The following is a 15,461-nucleotide window of genomic DNA, read 5'->3' as shown; positions in this document are numbered from 1 at the left end:
TAATTCAATGATTCTCAAATAGGTGCATCTGAATTACCCAGAGGGGCTGATGAATATGTATTGCTGGGTCCCATTCCTACCATTTCTGACTTCATAGGTCCGGCAAAACAGGCCCAACACTCTGTGAATATATTGTTGGTCATGGGGCCACACTTTGAGAATGCACTCTAAATTAAAATTCCTAAATAAAAGTGCATTATAGTTGAATGTTTGAAACATATTACTCATTTGGTACCTTTAAAAATCTATAGTAGGGCATTCTACGTGGTGCAGGGGTAAAAGACACAACTATCAAAATATCACCATCCACTGCAGCAAGAGTTTGATCCCCAGCTGGCCAGGGAGCAACCCACATGGCACAGCAGACCTCTCCTGTCCCAACTGCTGTTCCCCTCAGCAGTGTATTTCAGTAGATCTGCCTGTTCTGCTCCCCACTCTGTCTCTGGTGAATCCTCTGACCACACACACACACACACACACACACACACATATCTGGTCTACACCTCCATTCTTGTATGCATAAATAAATCTTTTAAAAAATCCATGGTGGGCCTCCCCGGTGGCACAGCAGTTGAGCACTGGGTTGCGAAGCTGCCTGCAGCCTCCGTGGCGCCGGTTTGATCCCCGGCTGCTCCCCGGCCACTGGAGGAGGGTCCCACATGGCGCGCAGACCTCTCCTGCCGCCCGCTGCTCCCCTCAGCAGTGTACTTCGGTCTTTCTGCCTGCTCTGCTCCCCACTCTGGCTCTGGTGAATTCTCTCACCCTCCCGCGCTTCTGACTGTACCCAGTGCATGTATAAACAAAAACAAACAAACAAATAAACAAATAAATAAATAAATAAAGCATACCTCTATAAAAAAAAAAAAATCCATGGTAAAGAAGTGTCACAGATATATTATGTTCAAAATATTGAGTCAATGTTACTTCAGTGCTTTAAGTGTTTTCTGAGTCAGAGAGAGAGAGCTCTACATGAGACTTCAAGTTTAATTTTTCTCTGTCCTAATTTTTTGAAAGTTGATCATTGTATATTGGTGTGTCTCAACATGCCAAATAGAGACATGCTATGCTTGAAAAATAATTTTAAGTACATATTATCAGAACACTTAAAATCCTGTCTAAGCATGGACTATTAACATTTCTCAAATTATGCAAGAATAAAAACCAAAATCTTCCAGATTGTCCTTATAGTAGTATTGCAAGGAGGCATAGTAAAAAGTACAACTTTCAGTGAGTAAAATTATAAGTAATTCAGTTTTTGTTATTTCTTTAAATAACATATTTCCTCCAAGGCACTGAGGATATTTTAATAACTTTAATTTCACTTTCTCTAAAGTGGATAATCAACAAGCACTTCTAAGTGTAATTTAATGAGAAGCAAAAAAAAAAAAAGTTAAAGAATTTATTAAGCTTAGCATTTTAAAACCTTCCAAAAAAAATAAACAAGTTGGACCAGCTGGCTCAAATAAGTAAGGCTAACACACACAAAAAAAAATTGTAGATATCTGTCCATCTGTCTATCTATCATCTACCTATCTATCCCTCCATTAATCTATTATTTATCTCTGTTTTTTGAATTTAGAATATAAAATTTCCAGAACTTAAAAAAAGTTAGTCACTGATTGTCACTTGCAACTCAAACTAATAGGCTGGATGGTGGTAAGTATAGAGATTATTTTTTAAAGAGAATGACAAAATGCAGTCTTCTGTGAGCACTTAGAGTTGTGCAGTCTCTTAAGACACTGTTACTATATCACTCAGCACAGTATCCAGTGATACACTGATTGATGTATAGAAAATTACATCAAGAAGGTTAGCATGTTTAGGTAAAAGTGTGCAGATAAAAATCAGTCCTCCAATGTCAAACCAAAAGGAATAAAGATACAGGGTAGTACTCAAACTTCTTCTTAATGAGATTTTAAACTCTAGAATCCTGAACAACTTTATTTTCATCCTTTTATTAGCTATTCTTAATATTAGATCAAATGATAATAGGCATTCTATAATTTACAAAATACTTATTAAAATGTTTAATTATTCATAGGTTCTAGGCCTTATTTCAAGCAGTTAGAATATCTTATCTCATTTAACTGCACTCCCTCCCCAAAATAAAGTCTTATAGAAATGTATTTTTTTTTAAACAATTTTTTTTAAGACTTATTTATTTACTTATACAAGCACTGGATATAGTCAGAAGCATGGGAGGGTGAGAGAATTCACCGGAGCTGGGAGCAGAACAGGCAGACTGACAAAGTACACTGCTGAGGGGCGCAGCGGGCATGGCAGGAGAGGTCCGTGGGCCATGTGGGACCCTTGCCTGCGGCCGGGGATCTAACCAGCTCTGCAGAGGCTGCAGGCAGCTTCGCAGCCCAGCGCTCAACCGCTGCGCCACCGGGGAGGCCCAGAAATGTAATATTGTTATGCCCATTGTACGGATGAGAAGACTGGAGAAAGTGAGGTTATGGTTTGCCCAGGGTCACCAATTTCTGAGTTTCCATTAGCAATAATCCAATAGGTCCCTCTTCAAGATTTCAGTCACAGAACTTGTTCAGATAAAGTGTTTAATATAATAATCATGACATTCACATGAATGCAAGCAGTTTCCCCCATTGCATAGATGAAAAGTAAAGCTCAAAATTATTACATAGCTTGTAGGTTCTGGATGAAGCTGACTTAGATGCTAACTTTAGTCCTCTCTTGCAATGTGATTCATCAAATTCATTTTCTGGCTTGGGATTCTCTCTGTAAAATATTGATACATTTATGTACTTTGTAGGACAGTTTTTAGCATTAAAATACTGCATATTTTAATAACCAATAACTGGTAGTTATTGTAAACTAATCAAGGCTCTCTAAAATAGCTCTTAACTGGAAGATATGATTTTGGGCATCTGATCACTGCTAAGTATTTCTACTATTTCACTTGTTCCTGAAACATATCCAAGATACTGGAATTATCAAAAGATAACTCTGCTTGGGTCAATAAATATAAGCATTGGAAAAGAAAGCAGTTGCCCTGAAAGTCACTTGAAACTCCTACAAGCAACATGGATAATATGTTTCAAATAGTTATTTTCATGCAATTTTAAGACTCAGTTTCAGGCATTAATTAAATGACAAACTTGTGATTAGCACTCAACAGAATAACAGTGGTGATTTTTGCAACAATTTGATATATTCTTGAGTATAAAAAGCTATAGTAACATTGCCTTTTAATTTAAATAAGTCAAAATAAAGTTTTTAGGTGTTCCCAATGTAGAAAACACTGCTGGTCATACACTTGAATTTATGACCATTTATTTCTAGCCCCTAGAAATAAATGCAGGTTTTATCTAAGAATTACAGAACAATCATACCATATTCATTCTATACCCACAATTCACCTTTCTACTCTCACAAATGATTAAACATACTCCATCCTTAAGGTTACCTAAAGGCACACATAATAAGGATATTGGAGTTCATTTCTTCTCTTGGGATGCCATATTAATGAGGTAAAGCAAGCTCTAAGACTACCACTTTTGACTTTCAATCCCCTACAAAAGAGCAGGCAAATCTGCTTTGGAGCCTGTTCTAGAAAAATACATGTCTACATATTTGGATGTCTATCTCATAGTAATTCTGTATTGGTCTGAGGTCATCATCTTGGAGTAATTAATGTAAATTTGCAAGCATTATCTTCAGTGCATATATTTCCTTTTAGTGAATTTATTTCCCTTTGTGTTGTAAAGGTGAACCTTTAAGAGTGTTAGCGTGTTCCAAGTCCTTCTAAGCTAAATACTCTCTTAATGAACCTTTTAATGTCTTGTAAAATGCCATATCAAAAAAAAAATTACAATATCATGAAACCATCTTAGATTTTATCCACAGTTGAGTTGCCTACATTAGACAGGAATTTTTTTTATTACATATCTACAGATGTTGGAGAGTAAGGGCAAAACTGTTACATAATATTATTATGTCAGAAATAATAGAAATATAAGCTTCTTGCTGGAATGTGGCTAGTTTGTCATTACTTCTCATGTCATTACCTTTGATGTTTATATTTCATGATTAAAAATTTTTATTTATGCTCGTCATAAGGGTGCTTTGGAAAAAGAAGATAATGTGAACTAATAAAGTTTGAACAAAATAAGCACAATATCCTGAGATATACACTATATTCATTTCTCTTTATAAAAATAATAAATTAAGTAAAAAGCTTGAAATATTAAGTTAACTTTTATACTGATATACTTTGTAACTTTATACTGACACATTTTATAACTAAAAACTAATATATCACACCCTCAATTTTTTTTATTGCCAATTGTCTCTGTGTATGTATTGTGATTACCTAATTTGACTAAAAATCTCTTTGCTTTACATTGAATCATATATCCTGGCCATGTTTCCCATGCCTTAACATTAGGGTACTTTTTATATTAATAAATTATTAATTTATAAATAATAAATAAATTGCAGTATTTGAATTTAAAATAAAAGAATTAAACTAATAACAATTTGTTAAAAGAGGAAGAAATTATTACTGGGTCTTATCATGTTTATGACAAAGAAGAGCATATATGCCCAAAAGAGAATGAAATAGAAGTCTTCATATCTGGAAGTCCTCTAGCATTCCCACTTATTCCATTTTTTTTGCAAATCAATCTAACTGAAGTTCAGTGCATGGAAAGGGGCAATTCATCAGTCCTAAGTGATTGACATTTACATTAGGATCTTTTGAAAAATTTGAATTCAAATCTCTCCTAATACATAAAATGTAGTTGCTTACACTCAAAGTGGGCTTGGTCAAATAGATTAAATCTACTCATATCCTCCACATGGCAAAATAAACATTAATATCCTGCGAAACTTGGTCAACCACCTCTATGTTGGCAAAAGTGAGTTGAGTCACTTCTGAAATGGTGTCTTGACTTTTTATTAGAGGGACAGACACCAACAAAATGACAACCACCGTGAGTCTCTGAGCTGGAATACCTTCTTTGGTAGGTGTTAGGGCTGTTGATATATAATTCAGACTTCCTCTGCCAGACAAATATATCTCTTTGAAATTAGGCATGGCCTTTAACTTACTTTGATGAAAAAAATGTGAGAAATGAGGTGTGTTTCTCAGAGGTGAGAAATTTAAGAGCCAATGTGTGATGTGCATGCTCCCTGCCACTGCCCAGGTTGTATAGTGTGTGTGTAGAGATAGAGCATCTGTGACTTTAAGTTTCTCACACTGATTTGCTGACCTGTTTTGCTTATATAACCTGAGTGAAAAATCTACGTATTGTGTCAGAACAGTTTTTGTATTTATCGCCACAGCAAGCAGCCTAGTCCAATGGATACACAGCTATTCTTATTTTGAGAAGAGTCAATTTAGATCCCTCTTGAAAATTTCCCCAGTCCTCTTTGAAGCTCAGTGTGTTCCATAACTTATGAATAAAACACCTTGACCCTGGAGAAACAAAATTGTTGATGACTTGACCAAATGTGTCTAAGTAGAGAGTAATTTTCCACTTTACTAATTTCATTTCAAAACAGTGCAACCTGTAGTAATGCCCTAAAGGTAACTTAGCAACCTAGCAACTTCTACAAATTATGGGTGAGAGAGCTCATTAGAAAATGATTTCTGAATATTTCTGTGTTTCCTATACAGAGAAAGTCCACTTAACAAAATTCAGATAACAATTTTAAGCAGAGATTTAAAATGATTTTATGAAAAAAATGTTAGTTATAATGTTATCTTTTTTCTGTGGTTATCAAGACTGCAGAACAAAGGTTGCAGTTAAAAACATTATCATTATATAACAAGAAAATGCTTTGATTGAAAAAAGAAAGTAAACATGTTTTCTAGTGCTTGATATAATTCAGTCCATTCACTAACACCATGAAACATGGTTCACCCTTTCAATCTCAGTTTCTTCTGTGAAAGGAGTAATAGGACTCACTAGAAGAGGCTGTAAGAGTTCATTGTCATTATTATTGCTGTTGGTTGAGAGGCAGATAGGAGGAAATACATCAGTGAAATCTTTAAAATATGGGAGCTCAGTGCTTGGTGTTGAGATATTTTTCTTCCTATCTTTCCGTCAAATACTATCCACTGAAGTTTTGAATTTTTAGCTGATGTGGTTGTTAAAAATTGAAGTTGGGTATAAACAATTCTATATAATCCAAATCCAATTCCATTATCAGCTGATAAAGTAGTGTGTTTGGGCGAGCTGTGTCTGTGGATAATGCTTAAGAAAAGCATTTGGACTTGAACCCTAATAACACAACCCAGGTTTCCTATGGTCATAAGTCAAATAAAGATTTATCCTTTCATCACGGAGCTCCCTTATCTTCCTTTCTCTTCTTTCCAAACCATCCTACATTCCTGATTTATATTCCTTCAGGAAGAAATAGGGTCATGATTTAGTGTGCCTGCTTTCTCAATAAGTCTGAAGGAATTGTGAAAAGAGTAGATCTTCCTACTAATTTACCTCATTCCATTATGAGTTAATATTCCCCAACTGAACACTCAGCATTTTAAAGTACTGGGCAGAAAAAATGGTTGACACAAGCTGCAGTGCTCTACCATAATGAATCCATGAGTTAAAAATTTTGTGGCTGGAAACAAATATTACTTGTACACTTGGGTAGCCCATAAAAAAGGGAACTAAATTTTTTGAAAGCCTACTATGTATTGTAGGCTTTATAATTGAGATTTATAATTCAATGAGTTGGGTGTTATTATCCTCATATTTCAAAAAAGGAAACTTGGTTCAGAGAGGCAGAGGAATTGACTTAATTTGTATAACTTATACTTTTTTAGAATAGGGACTGAATTTTAAGTCTCATGCCCAACTCCTGATTTCATTGGGACATCATGCTGACCTCTCTTAAGACAATTACAATTTAAATAATTAAGCAACTCACTCTACCTCTATGAACCTCAGTTTCCTCTTTTTGGGCCATGATGATAATACTAACTCCTAAGATTAGAAAAAGGAAATTGAAGAACATTCCAAACAAGGTTACAGTGAAAAATAAACATAGAATAGACATGGACAACAGCAATAAGATGGAAGAGGACTCTCTGCAGAGATGTGTTAGCACGTAAACATCAAGGTGAAATGGGACCATGATTTCTAGAGCCCTGGATTTCAGATATTTGTATCATAATAATATTGAACAATGGTGAACACCTATTAGTTATTAGGTATAAAATGATAGATGTAAAACCTAAATTTAATTTAGATATGTATTTTCACAGGATTATTTCTTCAATGATCTGCTGTTATCACTACAGGGTTTATTGCCTAGAATGTGGAGACTTACACAATGGAGTTCTAGTTCTGCCACTAAATAATAAGGGACTACCATTACCTCACAAGATGTATTTCTGTCATTTTAAAAATGACAATATTAAAATAGGTTGTTCTTACTAGTTTATGATTGTAAGTATACAAAGAACATTTAAAATTATGGGCTGTAGAGGGAAAACATAACTGACCTAGAGTTTTCTTTCTCCTACTTTTTAGCTCTTAAAACTTAAAAAATATATTTAATCCCTTTAGTTCTTAGTTCCAATAATTGTGGAATGTGATTGATGATAATACACACTCCTTGGAGGCTGCCAATAGGATTAGCAATAAGATAATAATGCAAACTTATATAACGTGAGATAGAATATAGATCCAATAAAAGTTAGATGTAATTATAGTGAGTAATACATTCTTAAGCATTCCACAAAAAAGGGATCTGAGTGTGACTTCACTTCTTTCTAAGTATGACAAATCAACCATTTTTGGCCTTCTATCCTCTAGAATGAGTTTGGGAGTACCACAGTCTATAAAAATGTGGGGCAAATAGTATTTAACTTTTTTATTGGAATTTCCTTCTTTAGTTCTCTGGCATATGAATTCATACCTTTTTGGATCTGTTTGCATTTTTTTACTATTAATACCATACTTTAACTTAGGGCATGCAGTGAAGAGTGCTGAAGGAAGAAAGGAAGTGGTGGAGACCCCTTTCAACAGCATCCCCTCTAAGGAAGAAGTACATGTTGTGTGTCAGCCAGCCCACCCTCAGAGAGGAAAGGATTGCTGGTGGAGTAGTAATGTTATAAAGAGTAAAAAGTGAATTATTTTTTGTAATAATTAAAACTTTTCAAACATACACAAAAACAACTTGAAGCTCAATTAAGGACTGCTAAAGGGGAGAAGAGTTGCATTATCTCCAGCATCTGGACTAGTACTAGTGCATGTAATGCATATCTGTCACTGACAGTTTTCTGAGCTATTTTTAATGCAGTCTAATTAGTCATGTCTTCTTCTGCAAGTACAGGAGTCAGTTGGAATGTGGGTAACAATTGCGAAACTACCTTTTAGAGAGCTCCTTTGCATATTATTTTGGAAGAAAACCATAAAGTCCTATAAATGATAGACCCCATAAATGTCAGTCCAGATAATTCAGCTGATGTCAACAAGTAGAGGTTGGATGGGCTGTCATAGATATTGGGGTTGAATATAGCATATGGCATCAAATCATGACTTTGTAAACATTTCCTCCTTTGCATACAGATTTAATTATCTTGCACCCCAGAGAAGAGCAAAACTGAGGCCAACATTATTTCAAAGGAAAGAAAAATGTGTTCCTATTTTTATAGCCTTGTAAAAGCAAGGAAATGTCTGAATAGGAAAAAAAAAAAAGTCTTGAAGAAGAATGCAGTATGCCCCAAACCAAACTTATTCAAGATGTCATTCCTGGATAGAATTCTCTGCTCTCAGCATTAGACAGGCTGGTTAAGCAAAGGCAGGTTCTACATAGACTGTCATCTGAACATGATATTGATGGATTGTTTTTACAAACAGGCTGGACTGCAATGAAAAGCCTTGTGAATGTGCTAAGACCATTTTAACAGGTCACTGGAGACCAAAGTGCCTGAAGGAGAGGATCTAAGCCAAGCCCTATGAACAGTTCATAATATATGAATAATGAAGCACTTCAGAAAAATGTATGTATATAAAATCATGATATTCCCAAAGAAAATTCTTGTGTCACTAATATTTTTGAGAATCCTTCTAACTGCAACCTGATTAAGTGATTCAAGATCTGCAATAGGTTTTCTTCATGACATGCTGATGCACAGTTTTGTTTTCAAATCACATGGAACATGCTTCCATTGTACTAAAGCAGGAAGAAATTTTTATTCTGAAATAAGCATGAGACACTGTCATGAGTCAGCTCAAGATAGAAGTAATCCATATACACATGTAACTAGAACTGTAGGCAGGAGTGAAAGTAAGAAAGAACATTAGTTGGGAACAAATAAATTTCCTTCCAAATGTGCACCATGTAACTGTGGACAGTCAATTCCAAACAGGACCTGATTTCATCACTAAATATGTGCATCAGACTAAAAGACATTGAGCCATGCGTCCTCATACACCTGCGCAACTCTAATTTTTTCTTTAAGATTTAATCTTCAATTGTAGAATACTAGATTTTAAGTTTGAGGCTCTCAGTATAGTATCATGAATTTTAACCAGTTTACTAAGGAATCATCATTTAAATCAAGTTTTAGAAAGAAGAATCTCTCACTGTGTATGCCCAGCTCATGACTTGAAAGTTCCAGAGAAGTCAACTAAAGTTAATTTACTTAAGTTGCAGATGAACACTTAGGATGATTTCATTTAGAGCAGGTCAATAAAATAAAGAAGAAGGCAGCAGTATTATTCAAATTACTCTCCAGCTATTGTTACTAGCATTTGCTTTTCATAGCATCATAAAAAGGAGAAAAGAAGAAAAAGTTTGAGTATTTATCCTGCTTTTTTCCTTGCATTTTGCCTTTTGTTTACTTAAAAAAAAAAAAGAACAAAAAACTCCATAGGCCTTCTAAATAAACCCTATCATAATATTTGGAAATGTAAGTCTGTGGTCATATATGATCAAAATCACTGTTTACCATTCTTACAAGTAGCTCTCTGCATGATGAAGATTTACTTTTATCGATTTATAGACAAATTTACAGTTGCCAAGCCATGCTCTTAACCATTTAATTTGATCCTCACAACATTCTTATGAGGTAGACCAGGATGGGCAAACTCTCATGGACAAGGGCAACATTTAATTTATATTTGCATCTTTGATGCTAAACGCATTGAATATGCATAATGGTATTTCTTGAATAAATTTTTGAATTATCTCCTTTTAAACAATAAGAAAAACATGAAATTCCATGACATTCCCCAGGTCTATTTGTTGAAAAACTATCATTAAATCATCTGCTATTCCTGATTTCTATGTCTCCCTATATACTACATTGTTATCCACAATATTAATTTCCACATATAAGAAAAGCCAAAAAGAAAGGATAAAAATGAATAAAAGATTGCTGCCTTCTCATGAAATTTCAATACTCAATTATGCTTTAAGGATCAAAAAATTATTAAAATGATGGATTATTATTTTTCTTTCACATTCTTCAAAGGAGCAAATGCTGGCTGAAGAATAATGACAATACTGTAAATTTTCTACTCTATCTCTGTTGGAAGATAACAGCTTTCCATTTATAAGATGCTTACTTTACTCAACATTTTTACATATGCTACTTCTTCGATGCTCTCAGAAACAGCATTTTCCCCATTTTACAGATGGAAAAAGAGGGTAAAAATTAAATGAGCTCAATGTCACCTATGTTGGCTTCAGCCATCTTCCTCCATGAAGCATTTTCTTCAGCACTCACACTCTTCCAGTATGATTTTTATTTTGAAAGGATGGCTGTTTAATTCTTGTTGCATTTATCTGGTTATAATTCTCCTTTCACCAAGAAGTTGGGAGTAAAAACACATTTGCCAAAGGACATAGCAAAAGGCAGAATATGTCAATATGAAATTAAGTAGTGTTGTTTTTCATATTGTATTGCTTGATGGAATTTCTGAGTAATTATGGGAACGGGTGCATAGCTACCAAATGACCAACTAATTAAAATATCTCCATCTCTTCTTATAAAAATATTTGAACAATTAGAAATTTATTTGGATTAATAAACTCTATTTAAAAGCAAATATCTTAAGAGATTGAATTTGCAAGTCATAGTCACTGATTAATAAGCACATGAATATCAAGTTTAAAATTAGTAATTTAGGAAATGAATGGTTTTCTGGGTAGAGAAGAAAAGATAATGTGAGAGCCTGGTGGGAAAGGAAGAACTTTACACAGCTAGGAAATGTTAGGAGGTGCTGAATATTTAGGAGGTGAAAAGGTAGTTGTGCACAAGAGAGAAGTTATGCCCCAAGCCTTGATAGCTGTGAAAGTACATATGGTTGTGGATTCAATAAATGAATCCCAGTAAGTTTTAAAGGCACAGATATAAGTCTTCTTGGGCCTCCCCAGTGGCGCAGCGGTTGAGCGCTCGGTTGCAAAGCTGCCCGCAGCCTCTGTAGCGCAGGTTCAATCCCCGCCGACAGGTGAGGGTCCCACATGGCGCGACAGATCTCTCCTGCTGCCTGCTGCTCCCCTCAGCAGTGTATTTCATCAGTCTGCCTGTTCTGTCCCCTGCTCTGGCTCTGGTGAATTCTCTCACCCTCCCATGCTTCTGACTGTACCCAGTGCTTGTATAAATAAATAAATAAATCTTAAAAAAGAAAATAAGAAAGCAAACATCATAAATATATATATATATATATATATATGTGTCTTCTTAAGTGAAGTCAGTATCTTTAGTGCGTCCAAGGTTAACCTATAAATCACTGCCTCATGAAAGTGAGTGTTATCCTAGTCAGTCACTACTGTGCACAAAAATGCACACACAGCAGAAAGATGAGGAGAAAGAGCTGATTTCTTGACACCTGGCTATTCTAGTGAATATTTTCAAATATCTACCACTCTCTCTCTTAGATTCTTTTCTATCTTTCTCAATTTTGCTATTCATTTATTCATTCAATTAATATCTTTATGCTCATATTATCTGCAAAGCATTCCCTTTAATTTTAGAGATTTTGAAACAAATCAACAGATCCTTGCAAATTCCTATGTGGCACTCTAAATAGGATAAAAGACAGGGAGTTGTAGGAGAAAGAAAATAGTATTTAATTTAGCCTGAAATGCTAGGAAGCTTTTAGCAGCACTCATTAGTTGAGTCTTCTTTTTAGGTATAATTTAAATTTCTGCAAGTTATTAAACTCAGTTGTTTCTGAGGATTTGTTAAAGTTCTTCCTAAATTGAAATTTACCCTACAGGAAAAATACCCCAGAGGCTGATATATACACCTATCAGTTAGCCATTGGATTTTAGCCATCAAGTCATTATAACATTTTAGGGAAATTTTTCTCAAATTATAGCCATTTTTCTCAAAGGTTATATGCTTAGGATGAAGGCATATATATATATATATATATATATATATATATATATATATACGCACACACACACTGCATATACACTATATACTACATATATACATATACTATATACTACACATCTATACATATACTGTATACTACATATATATGTAGTTAATACAAGTGAAAACACTTTTTAAACAAAATTTTCCAGTTTTTAAAGTTATACTACCCAAACTTCTAGATATTGTTATCTCTCAACTTTCAAATATATTACATACACTTTATTGTTCTATTTGACTTTGGATTAATATGGCAATTCTTGATAGACAAATAACAGAGAATCTGTTTTGCTCTTAGCAAGCTCAGTTTTGGGCCAGTTAACATTTAAATGATTTTCCACTATGCTCAAAAATATGTTACATCATAACTGCATTATAATGTGGCCACCTGTTAGATTCAGAAAGTATCAATCAATCTATGTTTGGCTAAGCATTGCAAGACATAACCTTCAAAGTTATCTATCATTATGCAGGAAAAATTGGGGGAAAGATAGAATTGTTTTGTCACTACTATGACAGTAAAATGGAGAAGAAAATAATGGTGATAATCTCTTGGGTTTTTGGCATCAATGGATATAGTACAATGATGCAATGAGGAAGACCAGGAGGGTGTGAATGATTGCTAGTTCAACTATTTTGTGTTACAAGCCCTAAATTTAAGAGGAAAATAAAAACTTCCTGGGTGATTAATGTGGTCATAATGAACAATTAGATGAGGGTAACAAGATGAACAGTACATTCCTAATCAACTAGCTGACATCAGTCATCAGGGCTTTTGGGAGATAAGAGAAACTATTGACAGGCTTGAGAAGAGCAGCTGAAATTATACAGTCACTCCACACTCTTTATGCATTTGTCACTAGTGGATGTAAATATTTGTGGCTCAGATAACAAATGACTTACCTTATTTGGTGATTTGAAGTACTGGTGCAATTTCAAGGTCACGGGAATGGTGTTAGGTTTCTGCTGAGATCTGGGTTGGATTAAGGCAAGGGAGTTGTAGCAGCTGCAAATGAAAATATGCCATAACCCATTCCACACCCCAAATCCTCCTGTTCTCACACATGCCCCCAAATCAAACCCCCTCACCACCACCAGAAAAAAAATAGGAAATTCTGTGCCTTGGATTGTAACAAAAAATTTCTTCTCAGTAAGTGGAATTTAGGAAGATGTGGAGTGCAGAAAGGGAGCTAAACTAAGCACATTCAGAGTGTATAAAATTAAAACACACCAGCTTCATCTGTTGAACAGCATGGTGCTCTGGCAGTTCATAAGCAAATGTTTAATAATATTTATAGTTTAGCTAAATAAGGAATTAATAAAGAGGAAAATGGGTTATTCTGAATAAGATCAGTTTGGTCTCTTTCCCCAGATGTTGACCTTAGGATCAGTCAGTTTAGACTCACCCATAGTCCCCAAGAGTGTAGGAAACTCAGTAAAGGAGATCAGTGGAGGTGAGGCAGGTAAAGACATATTCATTACTACTTTTCTATACTAAGCCAAACATTCCATGCCAATGGTCAGGGTGATGGTGTTTTTTTCTTCTAAGTGTTTCCGCATAGCTGTCATCCAACAGGTATCCTCTACTGCTTACACAAGAGCCCGAGAATGCTCAAAAAACTCCATTTAAAAATGAATGGTCCATGCACCACTATGTTTATAGCAGCACTGTTTACAATAGCTAAGCTTTGGAAACAACCCAAATGCCCAAAAATAGATGACTGGATCAAGAAGATGTGGTACATATACACCATGGAATATTACTCAGCAATCAAAAAAGATAAACACATGCAATTTGCAGCAACATGGATGGCACTGGAAGGGATAATGCTCAGCGAAATAAGCCAGAAAGAAAAAGAAAAATATCGGATGGTCTCACTCATAGCAGGAATCTAGAAAACTTAAATAAGGGACCAGGAAAATGAATAACTATAAGAAAGTGAAAATCAAAATCAACAAACAACTCTATGGGGGGTGGGAGGGCTGGAAGGAGAGGGATTGGGGTCAAAATAAGGGGGTTGCAATTGTATGGGGAATATAAAAAATTATTTAAAAAATAAAAATGAATGGCCCAATTATATATACACACATATATATGTTTACCTATATACGTATATAGTATATATTTATGCAATGGTCTGGTAACATGACATAGATACTAAGAAAACTCACAGAGACCCTTTGTAGTATTTTGTACTTAATGGTGTTTTTTTACTTGGGTAATACTATTAAGTTAGCTCTGATGTAAATTTTTAAGGTTAGAGCTGCATTAAAATTAATGGAAACATCCTAACTCATTTAAAATTTAAAATATTTTCCAATGAAATGAATGATCTTCATTTATGCCCAACAGGTTATAAATACAGAGTATTAGAGATCCTTTTATCTTAGAGTCTGTGTCTTGAAATTACTTTTCTAAAAACCATTGAAATTCTAAGTATATTTTGAAACCTGAAGTTTACTGCTCTGCATCCATACTTAAAGCTACCACTGAGGCTCTCTGGATTAGAAATTTACTTAACTGACAGTTCCCAGATTTGAAAACAACAAGTCTATAACCATGAACTAATACATTCTATAATTAAAGTACTTTGCTACTATTAGTAGGAGGAATGTGCCTGGAAAATATTCCATTATGAAGAAGAAAATTTATGAGGAATTAGCAATAGATCTGTGGTTTTCATGGAAATTATGATAAATTTTACTTAATGAATTTTGTATGTATGTACGTATATATGCATGTATTTTTCAATAAACTCAAGCCCATGGCTCTTCAGTTGTGACTAATCAGAGCAACACAGACAACGAATGTGCAGAGGCAATTCCCTGAATTCTTATGTGTAATCACATAACAACCCTTATACACACCTTATTCCCTTTCCAATACAGCAATAATACAAAACAAAGGAAGTTGTTGATGGCCTTCCTGATGTCCTATCCAGATCATTCTTCAAGGCAGTTCCTTCAAGCAGTAAATCCATTTCCTTCAAAAAAATTTTACTGTCCTGATGCTTCAAGAAATTCACTGTCCTGATGCTTGGGGTTCCACTGGCTTCTTTGATGGGGATAATTTCAGCTATAGAGAAATTCC

General features: G+C 34.7%; 1 long non-coding RNA gene across 4 annotated transcripts in view; it reads right to left on the bottom strand.

Moving 5' to 3' along the window:
• Positions 1-2,549: 2,549 nt before the first annotated feature.
• LOC129145153 (uncharacterized) overlaps positions 2,550-15,461 on the bottom strand; it is a 305,992-nt gene continuing 293,080 nt past the window's right edge. For all 4 annotated transcript variants that reach the window (XR_008550293.1, XR_008550295.1, XR_008550294.1 and 1 more), the window contains 2 exons: positions 13,274-13,376; positions 2,550-2,739 (listed from right to left, as the gene is read on the bottom strand). This is a non-coding gene — a long non-coding RNA (uncharacterized LOC129145153). The remainder of the gene's footprint in view (positions 2,740-13,273; positions 13,377-15,461) is intronic.

Source organism: Talpa occidentalis, unplaced genomic scaffold (genome assembly GCF_014898055.3).
Source record: "Talpa occidentalis isolate TD23 unplaced genomic scaffold, MPIMG_talOcc4v2.1 talOcc4.9, whole genome shotgun sequence".
NCBI lineage: Eukaryota > Metazoa > Chordata > Mammalia > Eulipotyphla > Talpidae > Talpa > Talpa occidentalis.
Note: the sequence above shows the minus strand (reverse complement) of the source record. Positions and strands in the feature narration are given on the sequence as shown.